The 22,146-nt window shown below is 47.0% G+C and overlaps 1 protein-coding gene across 1 annotated transcript in view; it reads right to left on the bottom strand.

Moving 5' to 3' along the window:
* Window positions 1-20,977, bottom strand: part of PLS1 (plastin 1) — a 179,094-nt gene extending 158,117 nt beyond the window's left edge. Inside the window, exon 1 of the mRNA XM_075338598.1 lies at window positions 20,880-20,977. The gene's annotated coding sequence lies outside the window, so the exon portion shown is untranslated. The remainder of the gene's footprint in view (window positions 1-20,879) is intronic.
* Window positions 20,978-22,146: the final 1,169 nt, after the last annotated feature.

The raw sequence follows: 22,146 nt of genomic DNA, 5'->3' as shown, positions 1-22,146 counted from the left end.
CCTGCGGCAGCACACATCGCTCCGTGTGACACCGCAGGAACGAGGAAGCTTTCCTTACCTGCCTCCCGGCCACAATGCGGAAGTAAGGAGGTGGGCGGGATGTTACGTCCCGCTCATCTCCGCCCCTCCGCTTCTATTGGGTGGCGGTTCAGTGACGCAGCAGTGGCGTCGCTGTGACGCTGAACGAACCGCCCCCTTAGAAAGGAGGCGGTTCTCCGGTCACAGCTATGTCTCTAGGCAGGTAAGTATGTGTGACGGCTCTGGGCGATGTTGTGCGGCACGGGCAGCGATTTGCCCGTGTCGCACAACAGATTGGGGCGGGTACCCACACTAGCAATATCGGGACCGATATCGCAGTGTGTAAAGCGGCCATAAGTGCATACCCAGCTTTCGATAGAGCTTCTGATGGGGAGGTTAGGCTTAGCTGACGATAGGCACCAGATACCACTCCGAGGCAGCTCCTGGTTGATGGGTGGAAAAGAGAAACTGCCACTAGGAAAGACTAGGGAGTGACAATCCATGACACTTTTCCTGAGCAACCCTGAGCTCTCTTATGTCTCTAGATGGGTTCTTTCACACCATATGGCGATTACATTCCTATCCCTATCTTTCTCTGAGCATAACCCTGTCTGTTGTGTAGGACAGCAGGAACACTAGTCCCACTCTAGGATAAAGACACAAAGGGAAAAGAATGACAAGGGTAAAGAAACAGCTATCTTAGGCTATGTGCGCACGCTGCGTTTTTTTGACGCTGCGTTTTTGGCCGCTAAAAACGCACAAAAACGCACCTGCGTCGAAAAAACACATCAAAAAACGCATGCATTTTTACCGTGATTTGGTGCGTTTTTGGCTGCGTTTTGCTGCGCTTTTGATCTCTGCGTTTTGCTGCGTTTTTCCAATGCATTGCATGGGCGGAAAACGCAGAAAAACGCAGGAAAGAATTGACATGTCCATTTTTTTTTTCAAGCTCAAAAACGCAGCTTAAAAAAACAGTTGTGTGTGGTCAGCAAAAATGAAAACTCATAGACTTTACTGGGAAAGCAAAGTCATGCAGTTTTGAGGCCAAAAACGCACCCGAAAAACGCGCAAAAACGCCGTGAAAAACGCACTGTGTGCACATAGCCTTACAGTGCACACCAGACTACAGGCAGAAGTAAAGGGACAGTATTCGTGAGGCAAACCAAACCAAACAGGGAATAAAGGATGGGAAGACACCAAACAAACTTCCAAGCAGCAATCTCAAGATAAGGCTCCTTAAATGACTTTTGTCTATAGTTCACACCTTTAAACCAGGCCCAAGGTACAGCCAGCTATTGCTGGCAAGTACCCAAACTGAGCGATGGGTACTTATAGCAAAAGGGAGTGGAAAAATTAGAACAACTGACATAACTCAGGACGGAAAGCCTTAGGAGACCAAAAGAACCGCTTAACCCCTGCAGTACTGAACTAAGGAAAATCTGTACAGCTAAATGGAAAGAAAAGCAGATTGAACCATTGCAAGTGTGCGTGTAGCCATGCACTGTGATCTCCTGATACCTGAAATACAGGAGACCACTCTCCGTTATGGTACCCCATGAAAGCTCCCGAGTCAATACTTTTTGTGGGACCACCTTTCGCTGCAATTACTGCTGCAAGACGTTTGGGGTATATCTCTACTAGCGTTTCACATGAGGCTGAAATGTTTTACTATCCTTTGCAAAAGAGCTCTAGCTAAGGCCTTGTTTCACATGTTAGTGAAATATACAGATGTTTTTCACTGACGTGTTAAAAACACATATGTACCTCCATGTGCCGTGATTCACGGCACACTTGGGTTGTCCATGTGCGATGCTTGATCTGTGCTCCATGATACGTGATTGCACATGGAAATAATCTCACCTGTCCCCACTCCTGCTGTTTGTGGTGCTGAAGATTCCCGCGATGTAGCATCCAGCCGCCGCTGTCTGACGTCTGCAGCCGCTTCTGGGTCGGCTGCGCCTGCATAAATTAATATGCATGACAGTAATTGGTCGGGTAGGAAGATGCGGAGAGCAGAGACCGAACACAGCGTCGCTGGAGATGGGCGAGTTTAAAAAGCTTTTTTTTTTTTCAATGTCCGTGTTTTTCTGGGACGTGTTTCATGGATCAACATCATAGTGTTGTCCGTGGGACATCAGTGATGCCAGATAAAAAGGACATTTCTCCGCGTGGAGCACACGGACACGCGTGTGCGCTGCACGGAAACACGTCAGTGAGAAATCACTGATGTGTGCGCAGAAACATTGATGATAATGGGTCTGCGTATGTCAGTAATTTTGGTACGAATAAAATCTAGCACATAGGTACCAGAATCACTGACGTCTGAAAGAGGCCTACGTGAGACTGGATGGAGAGAGTCTGTGAACAGTAGTTTTCAAGTCTTGCCACATAGATATATATATATATATATATCTATCAGAATAAAAGAGAGAGAGAGAGAGAGAGAGAGAGAGAGAGAGATGGAGATGTTTTAAGGCATTTTTATTACTTTCTACAAAGTCAAAAGTTTACATACATTTCATTAGTATTTGGTACCATTACCCTTAAACTGTATAACTTAGGTCAAACATTTTAGATGTCTATCCACAAGCTTCTAACCATAGTTGGTAGGAATTTAGGCCCATTCTTTCTGACAAAACTGGTGTAACTGAGCCATGTCTGTAGGTTGTCTTGCTCGCACCTGCCTTTTCAGCTTTGCCCATAAAGTTTCAATAGGATTGAGATCAGGGCTTTGTGATGGCCACTCTAAAAAATTGACTTAGTTATCCTTAAGCCACTTTGTAACCAGTTTGGCAGTATGCATCGGGTCATTGTCCATTTGGAAGACCCATTTCCACCCAAGCTGTAAGTTCCTGGCTGATGTCTTGAGATGTTGCTTCAGCATTGCCACATAATCTTCTTTCCAAATTATGCCAACTATTTTGTGAAGTGCACCAGTCCCTCCTGCAGGAAAATAACCCCACAACATGATGCTGCCACCCCTGTGTTTCACAGTTGGGATGGTGTTCTTAAGCTTCAAAGCTTCTCATTTTTTTGAAAATTAAGGTCTTTGTTTCTGTGTGCATTTGGTTCTTTTGAAGTAATGGCTTCTTCCTGGCAGAGTGGCCTTTCAGCCCATGTTGATACAGTACTTGTTTCACTGTGCATAATGACACAAACTTACCAGCTTCCGCCAGCATCTTCATGAGGTCTTTTGCTTTTGTTCTTGGGTTGATTTGCACATGTCTGACCAAAGCACGTTCATCTCTGGTACACAGAACCAATCTCCTTTCTGAGCGGTATCATGTCTGGTAATTCCTATCTTGTTTGTACTTGCATATAATTGTTTGTACAGATGAATGAGGCACCTTCAGGTATCTGCACCCAAGGATGAACCAGACTTGCACAAGTCCAGAATTCTCTTCCTGAGATCTTGGCTGATTTCTTTTAACTTTCCCCTGATGCTACACAAAGAAGCAGTGTGTTTGAGGTGTGCATTAAGATACATCCACAGATGTGTCTCTAATTAACTCAGATGTTGCCAATAACCAGAAGCTTCAAAAGACATAACATCATCAAATGGGCTGTCCCATATTGTTTAAAGGGCATAGGACTCTAAGGGTGGCGTTACACGGGCCGATATATATCGTGCGATCGCATGAGCGATCACACCCGCCCCCGTCGTTTGTGCGTCATAGGCAATTTATTGCCCGTGGCGCACAAAGTCGTTTACTCCCGTCACACGTACTTACCTCCCGAACGACCTTGCTGTGGGCGGCGAACATCCTCTTCCTGAAGGGAAAGGGATGTTCGGCGTCACAGTGACGTCACACAGCAGCCGCCCAATAGAAGCGGAGGGACGGAGATGAGCGGGACGTAACATCCCGCCCACCTCCTTGATTCCGCATTGCTGGCGGGACGCAGGTAAGCTATGTTCGTCATTCCCGGGGTGTCACACGTAGCGATGTGTGCTGCCTTGGGTATAACGAACAACTGGCGCGCAGAAGGAGGAACGACTTTATGAAAATGAACGACGTGTAAACGAGCAACGATAAGGTGAGTATTTTTGCTTGTTCACAGTCGTTCGTAGCTGTCACACGCTACAATATCTCTAACGATGCCGGATGTGCGTCACAGAGTCCGTGACCCCGACGACATAACGCCCGATATATCGTAGCATGTGACGCCGCCCTTAGTATATGTGATCTTTTCACTGCAGAAAGTATTAAAAATGCCTTAAAATATTCTCTCTCTCTCTCTCATTATTCTGGGATTTGGCAAATATAAATAATTTTGGTAATCCTAATTTACTTAAAACGAGAAAGGTTTATTCTGATTTCATGTCAGATCGTGAGAAAAACATGCATATATGACTTTATAGATAGTGCATGTAAACTTCTGGTTTCAACTGTATATATATATATATATATATATATATATATACACACAGAATAATTATTAATAGTCAACTATTAAATGACGCCTTAGTGTTTCCTGTTCCTTTTGCTATATGTATAAAAAATTAAACAAAGGAGCGCAAGGGTCTGAGAGATAGCGGTGAGGAGGAGAAAAAGAAACTGCTCACCTGATGTGGTTGTGAAGCCCCCGCACAACCACGGTATAAGACGGGAGTGTGGTGTTCTTCTAATCTTCTAACCCGTTAGCCCACGATGTCCATCCAGGGAAGCAAATTCCTGAAAAGCTGGTCACGTGACATATCACTGGGCGTCTCTGGTAATCTGACCTCCGTACCAAGCAGCTCTTGCCGTGAACCCACAGAGGGGAAGATCAGCAGTAAAGAATGGAAGCACGGTCTGATAGAGTGCTAAGGAGGCCACAGTATTAGATTATTTTTTGTAGAATTTATTGTTTTCTATCAGCCACAACGCGTTTCGATATACGTAATATCTTCATCAGGTGGGTGGGTTCCACCTGATGAAGATATTGTGCATATCGAAACGCGTTGTGGCTGATAGAAAACAATAAATTCTACAAAAATTAATCTAATACTGTGGCCTCCTTAGCGCTCTATCAGACCGTGCTTCCATTCTTTACTTTTGCTATATGTAAGTACAGCGAATAAACTTAGACAAAAGTATATTTATTATACACACCCAAAAAGTCTACAGTTTATTATTTTACTATCTTCAATATTAATACAACATACTGTACTATCACGATAATACACAATCAAACTTACAATTACCTAATAATATTTCCCACCTTACCCAAAACACACAATAATAGTCCACCCCACCTAACGCTAGCTATTCCATGATAGGAAATCAAGGGGTTAATAGCAGTGCAACAACCAGGGATTAGGATAATGCAGAGGAAGTTAAAAAGATAGCATTTCCTCAAAGGGGGGTTAATGCAAGGATCCCAGAGGCTACTTAGCTCAGTATGCACATCATGATGCATGTGGGAAAGAGAAAGAGCATGTGAGCTTTTGGACTTTTTATACTCACAGAAATGTGAGCGTGTCCAGCCCCAATTGTGGGTGTATGAAACCTAAGGTTCCCATATAACATTAAATCCCCCACAGTCAAAAGTCCGGGAGACCACATAGGTTCAAACCATTCCCCCTGCACACTGGCGCTATCAGCAGCCGATAATACACAACTGAATGGGGAGGCAGAACCTACATTAGCATTAGTACATACCCAGAATATATATATAATTTCGATCTGTATATCAGTCATGAATACGGGGGGACCGTTATGCACTGAACATAGGAGATACAGGAATGGGACGACTGTTAATAAACTAGTTGTTCCACTCTGGCCTAGCAGTTGAGAGAACAAAGGTTCATCTTAGCTGTCTTCCAGGTATGGGGGAGAGAACCTTAGGCTTCATACCCCTACAATTGGGGCTGGACACGCTCACGTTTCTGTGAGTATAAAAAGTCCAAAAGCTCACATGCTCTTTCTCTTTCCCACATGCATCATGATGTGCATACTGAGCTAAGTAGCCTCTGGGACCCTTGCATTAACCCCCCTTTGAGGAAATGCTATCTTTTTAACTTCCTCTGCATTATCCTAATCCCTGGTTGTTGCACTGCTATTAACCCCTTGATTTCCTATCAAGGAATAGCTAGCATTAGGTGGGGTGGACTATTATTGTGTGCGTTTTAGGTAAGGTGGGAAATATTGTTAGGTAATTGTGAGTTTGATTGTGTATTATCGTGCTATTACAGTATTTTGTATTAATGTTGAAGATAGTAAAATAATAAACTGTAGACTTTTGGTTGTGTATAATAAATATACTTTTGTCTGAGTTTATTCGCTGTACTTACATATAGCAAAAGGAACAGGAAACACTAAGGCGTTATTTAATAGTTGACTATTAATAATTTTTAGTCAGAGCTGAAATTAATACTGAATAATCGTCAGTCTCATTTAACATAGGCGGAATTTCTCCTTTTACAGAGACACACCCCTGGCACGTCATGTTAATTCTAAACATGGCAGGGATGTTGAACCTATCACATTTTGTGTTATTTAAGTCGTTCTATCATCTATTAGGCAGGGAGATTGGGATAGGAAAATGATCCAATTAGAAACTGGATGAATTTCTTGGACGAAATCACTTATTCCAATATATAGGTTATCCATCAGGTGTGTTAGATTTAGTTTTATTACCTTGGTACACTCTTGTTCCATGTGAGGTCCCGAAATGTATAGATCTCTCTTTTTAGTGAAGTGACCTCGGGTAAGGCCGCGGATGAGTTCCCATAATCTGCGCCAATAAAATCCCCACGCTCAGATTTTATGCAAGGGTACATTTCTTTACTGGTAAACATCTCAAGACACACACCGCTGGCTTAGCAGCACACATAACCAGGGTTTGCTATCCGGGTCTTTAACTTCAGAAACGCGGCGCAGAACACAAAAAAACAGCAATGGTAAACAAGAATTCTGTCCCTGACTTGTCCTATAGGTTATATTTCCAGTCCAAAACACAAGGAGAGAGGGCTTCCACGTAGCAGGCCTGGACTCCGGGTAAACGGCGGCGACTCCAAGTGAGAGAAGTGGGAAGATCTTCAGCCCTCTCAACAGAGGACTAGCTTACAGTCTCTTGGTACGGAGGAAGGAGACGGTCCGGAGGTCCCTTGAGTCCAGTATCCCGTCTGCAGCAGTTCTGGCAATCCCTCACACTTCAGCGATGAGGGCAGTCCGAGGCAAGTCTGCTCAGGTCCAGCTCCAGTAGCTCAGTGTCCTTTTCCCGCACTTTTACTTCCTGTACAACAAGTGCCTGAGGGAGGGAATCAGATTTTACAGCGTCCACCTCTCGAGCAGTTTCAGCATTTGTCCACAAGGTGGTAGCACCATCTGGTGTAATGTCAGTCTCCATGTCCATTTTAATCACAAAACAGTCAGAGCTGCTCGCCTCATTACATTAGCATGTGGTTTGTAATGTTCACTTAATTTTATTTATTATATTGGTCCCTTCTGTATGGCACATTAGCACCAGAATATATTGCCCATTAAAAATTCCACCTGTCATACCCCAGAGGTCTTTTGGCAGGCTCTTCCCCAGCACGTCAGATCGGTGTTGGAGGTGTACAAATGATAAGGGATCTCTTACTCATATTTTCTGGGACTGTGAGACCCTTGCTCCCTTTTGGGAAGAGGTGAGAGAGCTGACCCACGGAATTTTGGGGTGTAGGATCCCACTGGACCCATTTAACTATCTTCACAATGTCCCTTCACCCGGGATTGCAAAAGATTCAGCCAGGTTGCTCCTTCATATATGGACTTCGGCAAAGTGCGTAATAGCCTCATTCTGGAAAGAAACTAGTCCCCCGACGCTCCAGGACCTGGAATCGAGGATGAGGGAAACAAGGAGGATGGAGTATCTTACAGCCTGCATTAATAATCAGTTGGATAAATTTTTGCGTATATGGACTCCTTGGGACCTTTTTGTAGACGGACGATAACGGAATATCGGCGCAAAAAATCGTCATGCCTTAGAGCAGTGATGGGGAACCTATGGCACGCGTGCCACCAGGGGCACGCAGAGCCCATTCTGCTCGCACGCACGCTGTGTCCTCATTCTGCCGCTTTGATCTGCTGGTGCAGTGGCGCCGGCAGATCAAAGCTGTGTTGGAGCGGAGGAGACATTTCTCCTCGCTCTGACACTCCTCCTCTCCCAGGCCGCAGGTCTGTTGCCTAGGAGACGGAGGAGCGTCAGTGAGCGTCGTCGTCGTAATGACGTCTTCTGGCCGTGTGGGAACTGAGGACACAGCGGCGCACAGCGGGGGAGCATGTGCAGGAATGTGAATTGTGTGTTGCTTTTTTTATTTTTTTATATATATATAACTTGTGTGTGGCTGTGCCAAGGTGGGGATGAGGGGGCCAGTGCCAGCATGGGGGGAGGGGGTGGAACACACATGCCAGCATGGGGGGGGGACATACATGCCAGCATGGGGGGGTTAACACACATGCCAGCATGGGGAGGGGAACATATATGCCAACATGGGGGGGGAGATCATACATGCCAGCATGGGGGGAGAAAACATACATGCCAGCATGGGGAGGGGGGGAAACATGCATGCCAGCATGGGAAAAACATGCATGCCAGGATGGGGGGAAACATGCCAGGATGGGGAAAACATGCATGCCAGGATGGGGGAAACATGCATGCCAGGATGTGGAAAACATACATGCCAGGCTGGAGGAAACATGCATGCCAGGATGGGGAAAACATGCATGCCAGGATTGGGGGAAACATGCATGCCAGGATCGGGAAAACATGCCAGGATGGGGAAAACATGCATGCCAGGCTGGAGGAAACATGCATGCCAGGATGGGGGAAACATGCATGCCAGAATGGGGAAAACATGCATGCCAGGCTGGAGGAAACATGCATGCCAGGATGGGGAAAACATGCATGCCAGGATTGGGGGAAACATGCATGCCAGGATTGGGAGAAACATGCATGCCAGGATGGAGGAAACATACATGCCAGGATGGAGGTAGCATACATGCCAGCATGGGTAAACAAACATACCAGGATGGGGAACAATGCATGCCAGGATGGGGAAACATGCATGGCAGGATGGGGAAAACATATATGCCAAGATGGAGGAAACATGCATGCCAGGATGGGGAAAACATACATACCAGGATGGGGAAAACATACATGCCAGGATGGGGAAAACATGCATGCCAGGATGGAGGAAACATGCCACGATAGGGTACATTTACCAAGAAGGGGAACATTTACCAGGATGGGGAACATGTTAAGATGGGGAATATTTACCAGGATGGGGAACATTTACCAGCAAGGGGAACATGCCAGGAAGGTGGACATTTACCAGGATGGGGGTAAATGCTAGGAAGGGTGACATTTACCTGGATGGGGGTACATTAACCAGGATTGGGAACATTTACCAGGATGGAGGACATTTACCAGGAATGGGGTACATGCCGGGATGGGGGAACATTTACAAGGATGGGCAATATGCCAGGATGGGGTACATTTACCAGCATAGGGGAACATGCCAGAATGGGGTACATTTACCAGGATGGAGGACATTTACCAGGATGAGGTATATTTACCAGGATGGGGCCATGATGGGGACAAATATACCAGAATGTAGGAAATATATATCAGGATGGGGACATGTTTAACAGGAAGTGGCCCAGTAAGGGGGACAGAACTATACAATGAAAGGGGAGGGGAGCAATTTGTACGTCTTTATGGAATTTCAAGATATTCAGACTTTGAAATGTAGATGTGGATTACAGGATGACATCTGATTGCATTCCATGCTAAAATCTCTGTCTAATATGCTGCAATTTTTCCCAGAAAGATCAATCCAACTGCTGTGTCTGGAAAGGGCAGGGGCTCAGCTTCAATGTGTGGTAAGCAGGCATGAGCGTGATGCCCCCTGCTGAAGAGAAGACTGCAAAGGTAAGATTAAAATCAATTATTTACATGATAGGATTGGTTGGCACTTCGGAAAAAAAATTGGGTTTAGGGCTACAGTTTGGGCACTCGGCCTGTAAAAGGTTCGCCAATGCTGCCTTAGAGCCTTGTTCGGATGTTTGAAGCACATCACGTTTGTCATCCCACCTTCATATCTTCCCCTGCCCTGTCTTTCCCTCTGACTTATCCCTGTCTGATGTCAAATTGATATTTTATTAAAGCACCATGATTATACAGTATTGTCACGCTCCCCGGGTCCCGGCGCCGTCTGTCACTCACCGCTCCGGTTCCCGGTCCTCCTGCCCGCGGCTGCTCCCCTCACTCTCCCTCCTCTGCATCCTCCGTGCCTCCTGCCCGCCGGTCCCGGCGTCTCCCTGCGACCGAGGACACTCTGTCTGGTTCCCCTGCATCTCTTGCACCGCTTCCTGCTCTGGTCTCCGGCACACGAGCCTCGCGCATGCGCATTAGGGAGCGCGCGCGTTCACTCACCTCTTCTTAAAGGGCTAGCATCCCGGAAACAGGATATGGCCAATTACAGGTACAGGGTATATTAGGACTTCCTTTCCATGTGGGCGGTGCCTGATCAACGTGTTCCCATAGCTAGTTGTTCAGGTCCCTTTGTGCCTTGTCTCTGTTTAACTCTGTCTCTTCCGCAGAGCCCGCCTGCCACCCTAATCCGGTCCTGACGGCTGATTCCCCAGGAAGTCTCCCGGTGACTGTCTGCTGAGGACCCTGCCATCTCCCATCAGCCTGAACCCGTCACCGACCCCTGACTTCACCTGGTAACATCAGCCTGCACGTCTCGCTGGAGCCGGACCCTGTCTGCTGTTCCTACACGGCACCTGAATCCGGTTCCAGTCATCCGTCCTGCCTACGGTGCCGTGGGACTCAGAGACATTCCTGTACAGATCCCTGAAGGACTCTTATCCCGTACCCCTAGTGTTCCGGCTACTGTGCATCTAGGCTCTCTGGTGGGGTGATCGGACAGTCCCTGTATAGGGGTTAACTCCGGGTTGCCTCACTGGTGGAGTCCGGTGCATGGCCCAGTGAATCCACCTCCAGGACGTTACAAGTATACAGTTTGAAGTTTGTATGAAAAAGTTTAATAAATAGTGAATCCACCTCCAGGACGTTACAAGTATACAGTTTGAAGTTTGTATGAAAAAGTTTAATAAATAGTTTACAAAAAAAATAATCCACCTGGAACACACATTCATTGTCCAGCACGGTGAAAGCAGGTATCGGAAAGCTACCTAGCTTACCGCTCGCAGCATCCTGCATTCAGCCTTCAGCGCGGAACTGCAGCCTACATCACCTGCAGATTGTGACTTTTCGCCTATTATTTAGCACAAGGCAAGTGGCTCTGAGCCAAATTTTGTTCTTGAATATATGTTCCCTACTGCAAATTGCACTAGGTATAATCCTTATCCACTCTACTAACAGACTGACAACTTTGCTTACAGCACACTATCTGATTCTGCACATTGTGACTCTCAAATACACTACAGCACAAGGCAAGTGACTCTGTGCCAAATCGATGTTATTACATACTGCCTATAGATGCTCTATCCTACTGTAAATTGTACTAGATATAACCACCTTATGTAAACCCCTTTTGTCTTTCCCTTTAGAAGTGTGTCAGCGCATTAGGTTGCAATAACTCCTTAGGGGCATCCACTCAGTCTGCACCAGTCTCCAAATAGGGTAGGCAGTCACTTGTGAGAACTATCAAGTGAGGCTATCAGGGATTAGCATTTTCTGGATTACTCTGATATATTAATTTTATTTAATATTTTATATATTTATTATTTTGTCACCTAGGAGCCAGCACCTACTTGCCGTCTGTTGATCCAGTGTACATTCTACTAAATTTGAACACGTAGCCTACATACGGCCAGGCAAGTGTGACAACATGTTTTATATTGGTTACTCTGCAGGGCCGGCTCCAGGTTTTTGTGGGCCCAGAGCGGAAGAGTCCCAGTGGGCCCCATAAACATGCAGACACACACACATACACAGATACGTACATATACATATTTAAAGACAAACTCACAAAATACATATAAACAGACAAATCTATACAGTCATATAAACTGACATACATAGATGCACATCATACATGCCTACAAACAGACACACACAGCTCTGCTGCATACAGACACACATACACTGCTCTGCTGCATACATACAGACATACACACAGCTCTGCTGCACACATACAGACACACACTGCTCTGCTGCATACATACAGACACACTCACACTGCTCCGGCGGCTTTTCCTCTTTATAAAACGCCGACCGCCCATTATTCAATCTGGTATTCACTGCTTCCCCCAAACCGGCGCCTATGATTGGTTGCAGTGAGACCCGCCCCCACGCTGAGTCACAGCTGTCTCACTGCAACCAATCACAGCCGCCGGTGAGCGGGTCTATATCATGCAGTACAATAAATAAATAATTAAAAAAACGGCATGTGGTCCCCCCAATTTTGATAACAGCCAGGGTAAAGCCACACGGCTGAAGGCTGGTATTCTCAGGATGGGGAGTCCCACGTTATGGGGAGCCCCCCAGCCTAAAAATATCAGCCAGCAGATGCCCGGAATTGCCGCATCAATTAGATGCGACAGTCCCGGGACTCAACCCGGCTCATCCCGAATTGCCCTGGTGCGGTGGCAATCGAGGTAATAAAGAGTTAATGGCAGCAGCCCATAGCTGCCACTAAGTCCTAGGTTAATCATGGCAGGCTTCTCCCCGAGATACCTTCCATGATTAACCTGTAAGTGAAAGTAAATAAACACATACGCCCGAAAAAAATCCTTTATTTGGAATAAAAGACAAAAAAACCCACCCTCTTTCACCACTTTATTAAAATCCCCAAATACCCCTCCAGGTCCGTCATAATCCACACGAGGTCCAGCATCCAGCTCTGCTACATGAAGCTGACAGGAGCTGCAGTAGAACACGGCTGCTCCTGTGAGCTCCACGCAGCAACTGAAGTGAATCGCGCTGTCAGCGGGGACGTTACTGAGGTAATGCCGGTGTGTGTGTGCGGTGATGATGGGTGCGGTAGTGCAGGTGTGTGTGCGGTGATGATGAGGGCTGTAGTGTCTGGATGTGTGCGGGGATGTCGGGATGTGTGCGATGATGTCAGAGTGTGTGCGGTGAAGATGTGGGCGGTAATGTCAAGATGTGTGCGGTGAAGATGTGGGCGGTAATGTCAGGATGTCTGCGGTGAAGATGTGGGCTGTAATGTCGGTGTGTGTGCGATGAAGATGTGGGCGGTAATGTCGGGGTGTGTGGGTGAAGATGTGGGCGGTAATGTCAGGGTGTGTGCGGTGAAGATGTGGGCGCAGGGCCAGCGTCAGCACCCGGCATACCCGGGCAAATGCCGGGGCCCTGGAGAGCTGGGGGGCCCACTCGGCCTCGTCACTTCAGCTGCCCCCGGGCCCTGCCTACTCTCCTTCAGTTCTGCTGTCCCCGGGCTGAGTTCCGGGGACCGCAGTCCTCGGCAGGAAACTGTGGCTGCCATCCCTTAGCTAGTTTCACACTTGCATTGCCAAAAGTGTGATAATAAAGGCCACGGATTCCAGTGAACGCGTTCCGTTAAGTTTTCTTTAGCCAAGAGAGAGAGAGACCTCATCATCACCGCACACATTCCGACATCACCGCACACATCCCGACATCCCCACACACATCCCGACATTACCGCACACATCCCGATATCACAGCACACATCCCGATATCACAGCACACATCCCGACATCGCCGCACACATCCCAACATCACCGCACACATCCCCACATCACCGCACACATCCCCACATCACCGCACACATCCCCACATTACCGCACACATCCCCACATTACCGCACACATCCCGACATCACCGCACACATCCCGACATCACCGCACACATCCCGACATCACCGCACACATCCCGACATCACAGCACACATCCCGACATTACCGCCCACACAGGGCCGGCTCCAGGTTTTTGTGGGCCCCGGGCAGAAGAGTCCCAGTGGGCCCCATAAACACGCAGACACACACACACACACACACACACACATACACAGATACGTACATATACATATTTAAAGACAAACTCACAAAAATACATATAAACAGACAAATCTATACAGTCATATACACTGACATAGATACAAATCATACATGCATACAGACAGACACACTGCTCTGCTGCATACATAAAGAGACACACACTGCTCTGCTGCATACATACAGACACACACTGCTCTGCTGCATACATATGGACACACACACACACACACACACTGCTGCTGCATACATACCGACACTCAGCTCTGCTGCATGAATACAGACACACACTGCTCTGCTGCATACATACAGACACACATTGCTCTGCTGAATACATACAGACACACACACACACACACACACTGCTCTGCTGCATACATACAGACACTGCTCTGCTGCATACATACATAGACACACACTGCTACAGACAGACCCACACACTGCTCTGCTGCATACATACAGACACACACACTGCTCTGCTGCATACATACAGACACACACACTGCTCTGCTGCATACATACAGACACACACACTGCTCTGCTGCATACATACAGACACACACTGCTACAGACACACACTGCTTGCTGCATACATACATACAGACACACACATACTGCTCTGCTGCATGCATACATACAGACAGACACCCACATACTGCTCTGCTGCATGCATACATACAGACACACACACACACTTCTCTCTTGCATAAATACATATATATACATAGATACATACAGACACACACATACTGCTCTGCTGCATACATACACACATACTGCTCTGCTGCATGCATACATACAGACATATACACACATACTGCTCTGTTGCATGCATACATACACACACATACTGTTCTCTGTATACATACATACACACACAAATTGCTCTGCTGCATGCATACATACATACACACACACACGTACTGCTCTGCTGCATACATACATACTGCACTGCTGCATACATACACACATACTGCTCTGCTGCATACATACATAGATGCAGACACACACATACTACTCTGCTGCATGCATACATACCTACACACACACACACACACACATACATAATGCTCTGCTGCATGCATACATACATACATACACACACATACTGCTCTGCTGCATACATACATACAGACAGACACACACCTTGCTCTGCGGGGCCCACACACCTTGCTTTGCGGGGCCCACACATGCAGCTCTGCGGGGCCCACACACGCGGCTCTGCGGGGCCCACACACGCGGCTCTGCGGGGCCCACACACACAGCTCCGGGGCCAGCACATACGGCTTAGGGGAGGGGGGGCAGGGCAGGCATCGCGTGGGGGAGAAGCCCATCCAGTTCACCGGGGCCCATACATCGGAGGGCGGGGAGGGCACATACAGATCAAGGGATGGGGAACATGTTAAGATGGGGAATATTTACCAGGATGGGGAACATTTACCAGCAAGGGGAACATGCCAGGAAGGTGGACATTTACCAGGATGGGGGTAAATGCTAGGAAGGGTGACATTTACCTGGATGGGGGTACATTAACCAGGATTGGGAACATTTACCAGGATGGAGGACATTTACCAGGAATGGGGTACATGCCGGGATGGGGGAACATTTACAAGGATGGGCAATATGCCAGGATGGGGTACATTTACCAGCATAGGGGAACATGCCAGAATGGGGTACATTTACCAGGATGGAGGACATTTACCAGGATGAGGTATATTTACCAGGATGGGGCCATGATGGGGACAAATATACCAGAATGTAGGAAATATATATCAGGATGGGGACATGTTTAACAGGAAGTGGCCCAGTAAGGGGGACAGAACTATACAATGAAAGGGGAGGGGAGCAATTTGTACGTCTTTATGGAATTTCAAGATATTCAGACTTTGAAATGTAGATGTGGATTACAGGGTGACATCTGATTGCATTCCATGCTAAAATCTCTGTCTAATATGCTGCAATTTTTCCCAGAAAGATCAATCCAACTGCTGTGTCTGGAAAGGGCAGGGGCTCAGCTTCAATGTGTGGTAAGCAGGCATGAGCGTGATGCCCCCTGCTGAAGAGAAGACTGCAAAGGTAAGATTAAAATCAATTATTTACATGATAGGATTGGTTGGCACTTCGGAAAAAAAATTGGGTTTAGGGCTACAGTTTGGGCACTCGGCCTGTAAAAGGTTCGCCAATGCTGCCTTAGAGCCTTGTTCGGATGTTTGAAGCACATCACGTTTGTCATCCCACCTTCATATCTTCCCCTGCCCTGTCTTTCCCTCTGACTTATCCCTGTCTGATGTCAAATTGATATTTTATTAAAGCACCATGATTATACAGTATTGTCACGCTCCCCGGGTCCCGGCGCCGTCTGTCACTCACCGCTCCGGTTCCCGGTCCTCCTGCCCGCGGCTGCTCCCCTCACTCTCCCTCCTCTGCATCCTCCGTGCCTCCTGCCCGCCGGTCCCGGCGTCTCCCTGCGACCGAGGACACTCTGTCTGGTTCCCCTGCATCTCTTGCACCGCTTCCTGCTCTGGTCTCCGGCACACGAGCCTCGCGCATGCGCATTAGGGAGCGCGCGCGTTCACTCACCTCTTCTTAAAGGGCTAGCATCCCGGAAACAGGATATGGCCAATTACAGGTACAGGGTATATTAGGACTTCCTTTCCATGTGGGCGGTGCCTGATCAACGTGTTCCCATAGCTAGTTGTTCAGGTCCCTTTGTGCCTTGTCTCTGTTTAACTCTGTCTCTTCCGCAGAGCCCGCCTGCCACCCTAATCCGGTCCTGATGGCTGATTCCCCAGGAAGTCTCCCGGTGACTGTCTGCTGAGGACCCTGCCATCTCCCATCAGCCTGAACCCGTCACCGACCCCTGACTTCACCTGGTAACATCAGCCTGCACGTCTCGCTGGAGCCGGACCCTGTCTGCTGTTCCTACACGGCACCTGAATCCGGTTCCAGTCATCCGTCCTGCCTACGGTGCCGTGGGACTCAGAGACATTCCTGTACAGATCCCTGAAGGACTCTTATCCCGTACCCCTAGTGTTCCGGCTACTGTGCATCTAGGCTCTCTGGTGGGGTGATCGGACAGTCCCTGTATAGGGGTTAACTCCGGGTTGCCTCACTGGTGGCGGCTCTGCGGGGCCCACACACACAGCTCCGGGGCCAGCACATACGGCTTAGGGGAGGGGGGGCAGGGCAGGCATCGCGTGGGGGAGAAGCCCATCCAGTTCACCGGGGCCCATACATCGGAGGGCGGGGAGGGCACATACAGATCAAGGGGGGGGTGTGTGTGGAGTGTCCCACATACTGCTTAGGTCACGGTGGAGATGGGGCCCACACAGCGCCGGGAGCAGCGCTGTGCTGGTGGTCGCTGGCTGGCACTGCGCCTCCTTCATCTGTGGGACCAAGCAGGACGCCGGGTGATAGCTCCGCCCACAGATGAAGCTCAATCCAGGAGGACGAAGTGAACGCTGTGGTTTGCGCAGCTTAAAGGGACGTCAGCCACAGTTTTCTGACGAGGATTGCGGTCCCCGGAACTCGGACCGGGGGCAGCAGAACTGACGATGCCGAGTGGGCCCCCCCAGTTCTCCAGGGTCCCGGCATTTGCCCGGGTATGCCGGGTGCTGACACCGGCCCTGCTCACACATAGTAAAAATGTTAATATTGCCCTTACAGAGCCAGAATTTTAAGAGTGCCGCCACAGAGCCAAAAATATCATGGGGTATGAATACTTTTTCAAGGCACTGTGTATAATTATTATATGTATATATATATATACCCTGTGAGCAAATGCATTAAAACAAAGACATATCTCTGTAACCATATTGCGGAATTAACAGAAAAACAGAACACTCAGGAGAGAAGGCTGCATTCATAGGTTTGTATTTCATGGTCCGATTTCTGGCCTGGTTGCCGGTAGGGATTACCGGACCCATGGATGTTTGGGTTCGGCCAAACTGTATTTAAAAATTTAGTTTGGTACTTGAACTTGATGTAAGACTGCAGCTACAAAGCCTGTTTTCAGAGTACCCCCACGGAGCCAAAATTTTAAAAGTGCCCCCACATATTCTGCTTTCAGAACTCCCCCACAGAGCCAATATAAGAGTGCCGCCACAGTCTATTTTCCGAGTTTCCCCACAGAGCTAAAATTTTAAGATTTTCCCTACAGAGGCTGTTTTCAGAGTTCCCCCAGAAAGCCAAAATTTTATGAGTAGCCTCAAAGAGCCAACATTTAAATAGGGTCACCAGAGAGCCAACATTTAAGACTGCAGCCACAGAGCATGTTTTCAGAGTCCCACCACAGCGCCAAAATTATAAAAGTACCCTGACAGAGCCAAAATGTTAAGAGGGCTGCTACAAAGCCTATTTTCAGAGTTCCTCCAAAGAGCCCAAATTTTAAGAGTATCACTACAGAGCCTATTTTCAGAGTTCCCGCACAAAGTCAAAATATCAAGAGTTTCGCACAGAGCCAAAATTTTATGAGTACTCCTACAAAGAGTGCCCCTACAAAGCCTGCTTCCAGAGATCCCCCACATAGCCAATTATGTAAGAACGCCGCCACAGAGTCCATATGCAGAGTTCCCCCACAGAGCCACAATTTTTAGAGTTCCCCCCAGGGCCGGCTTTAGGTTTTCGTGGGTCCCGGGCGAAAGAGTCTCAGTGGGCTCCATACACACGCAGACACGCACATACATATACACAGAGGCATACATACATATACATGTTGAAGACAAATTCACAAATTCAAAAACACAGACAGAAATATATACACAGTCATATAGACTGATATGCATAGATATACACATCATACATGTATACACAGACACATTAGAAATATTTTTAATATGGGGAAGCTGGCAGCAAGCCTTGTTCACCTATACCCGGGTTGTTTCCCGTCCAGCTCCTTCTGGGCATATGGGTGTGTAGGGCACGCTGCTTGATGGCAGTCACTTTAACAGACAAGGCCACACAGTGCATACTGAGACTGCTGTATACATATCACAGGAGACAAGGGGGCTACAGTAAATACATCACAGGAGGGCTGGGGGCATAGACATTACTTGGGGCATAGACATCACTGGGGAGCATAGACATCACTGCAGGACACAGACATAACTAGGGGCATAGACATTACAGGGGTGCCAACCCGCTACTGGGGGGATAAATGTTGCTAGGGGGCATACACATTACTAGGAGGCCTTACACATTGCTCAGGGGCTATGCAGCACTGGGGGACGCTGGGGCTGTCACTTCTCTCTTCATCTGTGGGATGGGACAAGCACGCTAACTCTGCCTACAGATGAACTCCGTTCTACAATGGACATACACTCAGTATTCAGCAGTGAACACTACATGCACTTGCTTGCAGTGAAAGTGCGGGTTAAAAGGGCTGGCAGTAAGCAAAGTGCCGGTCCAGGCACCAAGGGCCCCAGAATCTGCCCGGGCGCCGAAGAAAAAGTCACCCCTTTTGCCAATGGTGAGTGGGTTCCCTATTTGTCCAGGGCTCCAGCACTTGCCCAGGTACACAGGGTGGTGATGCCGACCTTTATTACCCCACACAGCCAAAATTTCAAGTGCCCTCACAGAGCCTGTTTTCAGAGTTCCCCTACAGGGCACACAGAACCCTTTTAAAATAACAGAATAAATAAAAAAATAAACCAGGAGACGGAGGTGGAGGAGGATGTTGCAGAGGAGATGGCGGTGGAGAGGATGGTGTGGGTAGTAGAGGTGGAGGAGGTAGCCAACATTGTTTTTTTTTTAAATTTGTAAAGGCCCTAAACAGTGGGAAGGGCAATAAAACTAACAATCTGCGTTGGCGTATAACAATGGCTGGATCCTGCTGCTATACTTCTCTAGTCAGGAGAAGGTAAGGATAAGTTCTGTGGCATCCATGCCTGGTTAATTTCAATGAATCTGAGCTTGACCACGTTGGCTGTGGGCAGTATGATGTGCCTGTCTTTTTTATTAAGAGTAGCCCCACAGTCCATTTTTTAAGAGTACCCCACAGACCCTGGTGCAGAGGGGCCACACAGAGCCTGTTTAATGAATATGCAAAGAGAGGCGTAAGGAGTAAGGCCTCTGGATGGTCAGTGAAACATGGACTTGTTGTGAGTGCAGCCTGACACAATAGTTTAGTTCCTTTTCGTGGCCCAAATACGAAATTATAAAACACTCGTGATTTTGCTTGTAGGTTATTTTGCCATTTGTTGTGTTTTTATCTTTACAAATCATGAAATGCATAGGTCATGTGAATCCAAAACACTTTCTAGAATTACATAATTCTTTTTACTAAAAAGACACAACAAAAAAACACTAAAGACATAAGGCACAAATGTGTGTTTTTAAACAGGGAGAAAAAAAGAAAACAATAGAGGTTTAAAGATTTTGTTTTTTTACACAATGCATTAAAAATAAAAAAAGCCATGCCTAAAAGCATACTGCGATTTTGGAGGAAAAAAAATAAAAATCCCATATCCCATGAAAAACAAAATCAGTATTGCCGTGTATGTATTTTCTTACTGATGAGTGCATGTGGCTGCAGCAAAATTTGAAAAAACAAAACAAGAAAAAATACCCATCATTCTAAGGGAATAAGGGGCTTAGCTAAAGTGAGTAATGCTGTGCACCTCTAGATTAAAATTACTCACAAAATGACACTGTGAAGTGAATAGGGTTCCTGCATTATCCAGAATAAGGTCCATCACTTATTCTCCTTGCGGCCACTTCTAGCATCCTCACGGTGCTACTTCTGTCCTCCCTATCTACTTCCTCAATCTTAGCACAATGCAGGATGCTCTCTGATCCTGCAAATAAATTATTAACGTCACATTGCCATTTGCATACAGCGTTGTCGTTACCAGGGCAGACCACAAATAAATCCATAAAAGTTTTAATACTTACTTGAATCCTTGCAAATCCTTCATGGGATAAAGTTTTTTAGGGATGCTGTTCAGCGACAGTCTGGCAGCCCCTGCGCCTTGTGTGGCTACACCTGGATTTGGCTGGTAACCTGCAACCTGACGGGCATTCTCCGGACCCAATCATACTGCAGGAATGAGGCACATGGGCAGGGCTGGTCAGGCACCATTTCACATGATTGGCAGTTACCAAGGATCAGGTTGCAGTGACGTACCTTTAAATGTCCTAGTCACCATGGAGATCTGTAGACGCTGGTTATACTTCTCTCTGCAGCGTACAAGGCGAGGAGGATACAGACCATGTACAACAGGCTAGAAACATAAGTGCAATGATGTGAGTGCAAGAAAAAAAAGCATCATTACCCGACAGCTCAATGTAATAAATGAAATCATAGCTTATACAGCTCAAAGTACAAATACTACTTGCCCCTCCTAATTTACTTACAACTCCTGTGTTACTGAGATTGTTGGAATGACAGGAGAGGCACTGTGTAATACAGGGTGTGCACAGGGAAACGTACGATATACGGGAGCCAGATGCTTCAGATCCAAGGACATGCACAGGCTGGAATCATACATCTATTTGGTGTGAACTAATGTGTAGTGCTCGGACCATTAGCCATGTGTATGATCTGTAGCCACTGCACAAATTTGTTGAGGGGTTTAGTTTACAAAATAGGATCACTTGTGGGGGGTTTACCACTGCAACAGGCACATCAAGGGCTCTGCAAATGAGACATGCGTCCGCTATCAATTCCAGCTGATTTTGTTTTCTAAAAGTCAAATTGCGCTCCTTCTCTTCCTAGCCCTTCCGTGTACCCAAACAGTAGTTTTCAACCACATAAGAGGTATCAGTATACTCAGGAGAAATTGCACAACAAACTATATGGTGCATCCTCTATTGTTACCCTTGAGAAAATACTAAATTTCGGGCTAAAGTAACATTATTGTCAGAAAAAGTAAACTTTTTATTTTGTCCATACACATGCTTTAGTTCCTGTAATGCTCCTAAAGGGTTAATAGACATGTTGACTGTGGTTTTGAGCACTTTGAGGGGTGCCGTTTTTAAAATGGTGTCACTTTTTGGTATTTTGTCACATGGGCTCCGCAGTCATTTCAATGTAATGTAAACGTTTAACCCTTCAACTTCCTGATGAAAAAGGTTTTTTAGTCATTATTTTGTGTGATAAAACTATGATTTAGGGGCATAAAAATTCAAAGTTTGAAAATTGCAAAATATTTTGACACAT

Source organism: Anomaloglossus baeobatrachus, chromosome 3 (genome assembly GCF_048569485.1).
Source record: "Anomaloglossus baeobatrachus isolate aAnoBae1 chromosome 3, aAnoBae1.hap1, whole genome shotgun sequence".
NCBI classification, from domain to species: domain Eukaryota; kingdom Metazoa; phylum Chordata; class Amphibia; order Anura; family Aromobatidae; genus Anomaloglossus; species Anomaloglossus baeobatrachus.
Note: the sequence above shows the minus strand (reverse complement) of the source record. Positions and strands in the feature narration are given on the sequence as shown.